The sequence below is a fragment of the Belonocnema kinseyi genome, chromosome 3 (genome assembly GCF_010883055.1).
Source record: "Belonocnema kinseyi isolate 2016_QV_RU_SX_M_011 chromosome 3, B_treatae_v1, whole genome shotgun sequence".
NCBI classification, from domain to species: Eukaryota; Metazoa; Arthropoda; class Insecta; order Hymenoptera; family Cynipidae; genus Belonocnema; species Belonocnema kinseyi.
The window spans coordinates 89,428,565-89,434,564 of NC_046659.1; positions in this window are offsets into that span (position 1 = coordinate 89,428,565).

Genomic DNA, 6,000 nt, shown 5'->3' on the forward strand with positions numbered 1-6,000 from the left:
ATAAATGTTTTGACTTATTCTTCAATTGATAGCATTTCAAATGATAGACTGTATTTCTACTTTTGGAAATGTTTGAACTGTTCAATACATAAGAGTTAAAAATGTTAAATTTTGCAGTTTAACGGCTTTTAATGACGCTGTCTTTCAGTATCCTACCATTCCTTAGAAATTTTAACATAGAAGATTTTTGTAATAGCTATGATGTAAACAACTCAATTCAAAATTATCTCATTGCAAAATTCTAAATATTTGTCATCCTAGGTCAAAACAGAATAACTTTTTATCAGCGAAACTTATAAATTCCTGTAGATTCTAACAATTGTACATTCTTCTATCCTACTGTTTTCGTAAATTCTTGAAGGAAATTAAAATTACAATAAAATACAGAAATATGCAAAAAAGTACAACATTCGTAGGAATAATAGAAAAATTGGTACTTTGTTGTAATTTAGTTCGTAATTTATTGCATTTATTTGTAGATTCCTTTAAAATGGTTTTATTTTCAAATTAGAGACCTCTAACCATTGATGAACTATTTACATAGTTAGACGAAAATTATGCTAATTATGCTAATTACGCTAATTATATACGGGAATTCCTGTTTGGAATCCAGTAGCATAGTTATGTATCATTTCATTCACTCAGGCTATCACAAACTGATATAAATGAAAAAAGTAGAAAAATTGAATATTTCAAGGTAAAGGGTCACAAAATAACCACAAACACTTATCTGTTTAAAAATCTGGATTCTATTACACATTTAATTTAACGGCTTGCCTTTACATGATTAGTTGTTTATAAGTTTAAAATCTCTTTTTATTTACGAGAAACTATAAAGAGTTCTGAGTTTCGAAAAGAATTTTTAAAAAATTAAATTTTCCCAAAAAGATGAATTCTAAACCAAAAATATAACAGTATCATAGATTACTGTAGAATACGCAGTTAGAATTATTAAATTTTCTGTGCTTTTTTTTAGATAAAATCTAAAATAAGATGGATCAAAATGACTAAAGTGGCCTTTTATTTCAAAAACTGACTATAGTGATTTTTTCTTTAAAAGGTGACTAAAAAGTGACTAAAGGTGACTTCGTGGAAGCCTCACGATTCTCCTAGAAAAGACTGTTGACTTTACAAAAAAGATTGTTGGAAAATAATTGTTCTTTGTATTCAAATACTCATAATCAACATGCACTATATTAATAGAGTGTTTTCCATCATTGGACTTGTTGACCTATCATTATAATACGAACTCAAGTTCCATTAAGTATTTTTGTGATATAAAAAAAATTAATTTTACTGCGTTTTTAAAAATATATTTATTGACTCTTTTGCGCGATACAAAAGGGAAAAACATCCAGTCTAGAATCGTGCAGCTGGTGCCCGCGCATTTTAGATTACGAGAGACCAACTTCCTTCTATAGACCATGTTTACTTTCGTCTGTTGGACTGATTCATAGATTTAGCGGAGGATGAACGGTACTCTCGCTCTCACAATCCAGTGCTCGGTACATCCACCTATATCGTTACTACAGGCGGACTAGATTTAATTGAATGGAACTTTTATGTGTTCCGGTTGCCCACTTTACGAATCTCTGCCAAAACACCAATATTTTTACATTATCATCAAATCTCGAAATTTTTAGCAAAATAGCATGAAATTGTCAACTTGGTGAAAAGCCTTTCCAAAATGAAAATATTGTACACGTAGATTATTACAATTTAAGAAGAAAATATAATTGTGCCGCACACCAATCTTGCAATCTCAATTAGGGGTTGTTCCAAAACTCCGTTATGCTATTTTTAAAACTTTTTCTACCCCTCCTGTTCTTCGTCACAGATCATCATATGAAGCTTGAACACCCCATGGTGACGTCAACAAAATCAAAATCAATAAAATCAATCAATAAAGATGAATTCTCAATGAAAAATTTAATAGGTGTTTTTTCAACAACAAAATATCGAGTTTCAAACCAAACATATAATGGTTCAAGTTTCAGTTAAAATAATTAATTTTCAAACTAAAAGAAAATCGAATTTTGAATAAAATAGTTCATTCTGCAACCAAATAATAGAATTTTTAATAAAATAAAAGAATTCTGAACCGAACACATATTAATTGGAGTTTTAAATAAAAAATAACTGATTTTTAACTAAAAATGATTCAATTTTCTTATAGAATTCTATCAATTTAGTTCCCATTCAAGCGAAAAAACGAGAATGAGGTTAATTTTTGTGAAAACAGTAGAAAAAAGAATTCTTAAAAAAAGAGGAAAAGAAGAGAATAAGGGAAAGAGTTTGAAGTCTATATTTAAATACTTGTTAAATAAGATTACTCATTTTCATTTTTTCAGTCATTTCAAAAGATTGTTATTTATATTTTCCATGTGTCACATCACAGTCTGCCTTAACCCCACCCCATACGTCAAAACTCGTCATAAATCCTAGAAAATACCCCGTCCTACTTGGCAGTGTGACGTAGTTTTGAATGACACCTGTCGCCGTCGTTGTTGTGACTACGATAACTTTCGATGTAATTATTTGGTAGAATTGCGCTTTAGCAGACCTTTTTAAGGCCTAAATATAAATGAAGATTTCGCTAACCAGCAATTTTTAAGCAACGTTTCTAGTTTTGCTCACCATAGATGTTTTTTCTAAAACCAAAAGTTCTATTTTTCAGAAAAACAATACGAGATACGAAAAAATGATCAGTGCAAAAATTGTACATCTCAAAAAGATCCACAAATTTGTTAAAAGTATTTTCTAATGAGATGCATAGTTTTTGTTTCAATCATAAGAAATAACCTTACAAATTATAAATTTTAATTGTTGGAAAAACAACTCAAGATATAATGAAATGTTTATTGACGAAATCTTTCCTCTAAAATGGGTTTACAAATTTGTTTGAAATTATTTTTTAATAACACACGAATTTTTCATTTTAATAATGAAAAATGAAGTTAAAAAATGCAATTCCAAATTCTCTAAGGAAGCTAATAAACATCTGTTTTGGCCTTTGAAATTCCTTCATATATTATTATTATTATTTTTATGCACATGGCCGAATTCATTTCGAGTCTGGTAGGCTGCCCATACTCAAGCCACATAATCTTTTCTGCAATAAATATGTCGTTTTAAATAGGATTTTAGACGAAACGCATTTCACCGTTTTGATAAAAAAATTGTTTTCCCAAACTTGGGAGTTTTAAAACTGGTGATGCTTTTTATCAAGAATGTATCCAGAACATTTTTTAAAGTGTAGCGTACAAACAAAAATTTATGTTTGATGTTTTCTTCTTCATTCAGCTTTTTTTTCTCTTTTTAAAGGTTAATACTAATATAATGAATATATCCCTCAAGAGAATTTTTTTTGTTCGAAAAATAACAATTCACCATTTTTTCGAAAACAAGACGACATGAAAAAAGGTGAATGAAGCAGAATTATTCCTTCCAAAAAGTTCAATAAAAATGTTCCTTGAAACTTTTTTCTATCTGGCATTATTATTGAAATATTCAGAAGATTCAGAAGAGATATTCAGAAGAGAATATTAGCTCAAATGCAAAAATTTTAAAAATGTTTATAACAAAAGTTATAGATCCCATTAAAATACATATTTTTTGTTGGGAGCATTTTTTCCAAGAGTGATAGTTTCCTAGAAAATTAGCGATGCATCGATTTCTGGTCACAGAGGAGCCTTCCCGCCCCCATGAAACGTTGGAAAATGGGTCCCGGACACTTCCACTCGTAGAAAAAATTCTTGATAAAATGTGTATTTTATTGCGATCTACAACTTGAGCCAGAAATATTATTTTTAATTTTGCATTTTATCTGAGATAAACGCAAAAAAACCATGATTTCTTATGGGTTTTTTTTTTTTTTTTTTTTTTTTTTTTTTTTTTTTTTTTTTTTTTTTTTTTTTATGGGTTTACCATGAAAATCAAACTTCCGCCAATTTTCCCTATTATATTAGTGATCAACGCGTCAATGTCAGCGCATGTATAAGTATTCATTTAACGCATATGATTTGTTAAATTAACAAAAATCTTGCTATCAATAAATCCTACGAACAAATATGAGGTTTTTACTTTCTTTATCATTGCTACATTTTTTTTCTTCAAAAACAGTCGGATTCAACAGAGATCACAATATTATCAAAAAACTTTGATAATAAATCAATAATTATTTAATAAAAGCGCTATATTTGCAGTATTTGTTATACATAATCATTCAGATGTTTCATTTAAACAAGAATTTATATTTTTATCACTGCTCGTGTATGCCAGATATTTTCTTACATTAACAGTATATTTTAGGGTTATTAATTTTCATAGTCAGTAATAAATATATTAACAATAATTTAAAATTTATTCTCAGCCGTGTCTAGAGTCTTCAACGTGCACTTGGCAAATAAATAAATGAAACATATTGTTTATTTTATGGTTTATATATGTTTCAAGGGCCGATTTCACCAAGTCTGATTGAATCGTTAATCATTGATTAACCTTATTTAATCAATACTTTGCGTTCCACCATTCTTTTAATCATGATATGGGGAAGATCCAAGAATCACCACAGTTTTCTGTGGTGGAGGGGAGGTGATACCCCTACTTGGCGCGTCCCCAGGTGGCGGATAGGGGAATGCTCGCTGGCAACAGAGGGTAAGGCCAAATAAAATACGTCTCGCGGACCAAACACACTGGGTGAAGGAGACACCGATAAAAAAAAAATCCACGATTGTTCCCCGCTGCGGCCCACTGGGAGTGCTCCGGACCACGTTCGCCTGACCCGCTTGCGTGGCGAGGAGCTGATGTGTGCTTGCACTACCGACGTGTCAGCCGCAGCATGGGATCAGGAGCCAGCCCCTTCGGGCCTTGATCAGCGAGTGCGTGGTGGCTGCAGAGGTCGGAATCTGCAGTGCCCCGGGCGAGTTCCAGTCCGTCCGTGTTTTCCGGGACTGGTTAAACGAAGGCTGGGCCCCAGAGAACTGGGGTAGGACTTAGGTCCGAGGGTATACCCGTTCCCAGCTATTTCGGCCCGCCCCTCCACACACGATGCGCTGGCGATTATAACCTATGGCGAACCTACAAAAAGTATTTAAGAAGTCAGCAAAAGAGGACAACAGCACATCAGACAACGCGGAAACTCTTACCACTAGTACTGAGAGATCCGAACCCGCAACCAAGTCTGGAGTAGATGTCACGAAGGGCTCTATGGGCCTTCAGAAGAACATAGAGGCTAAAGAGAACTCCATCAGGGAGATAATAAGTAAGATGGCTGAAGAGACTTCAAAAATGAAGGAAGCTGCAAGCAGGCAGCAGAACATCAGTAATGTTGTCAAGTTGGGAATTGCAAGCATGGAGGAAATGCTTGATAAGTTGATGGAAGAGCGAAAGGAACAGAACATTAACATCGATAGCCTTGTTAATCTTCTCGCTACTCCCGGAGCAAGGCCCTCAAAGGGCATGGGAACGCCGGCTACAGCGTCCAAAAACAAGAGAGCAGCATCAAGCCCGGCTGAAAACCTGGCAGCTAATCCTATAGATAAGAAGAAAAAGGAGAACACGGAATCTGAAGATTGGAAGTTGGTTAAGGGCAAGAAGGCCAAAAAATCCAATAGCCAATTGAGAGGATGTGTGAACCCTAAAGACCTGGAAAACAGAGAAGTAAAGACGAGCGATGCCGTCATAAAAAAGAAGCGCTATAAAAGACCACCTAGAAAGCAACGCCCCGAAGCTGTACTAATTAAGCCAGCGGAAGGGAAGTCATACGCAGAAGTGCTGAGAAACCTTAAGTCTAAGTTGAAGCCGGAAGAAACCGACACATGCGTTAGGTCAATCCGCATGACCAGAAATGGAGAAATCCTCTTAGAATTAGGAAAAGAGACGAAGAATGCCAAAGCCTTTGGAGAGGCTATACAGAAGCATCTTGGGGATATGGGCACCATGAGGAGCTTGGTTCGCACTGTCAGACTGGAGATCCTGGACATCGACAGCCTAACCACA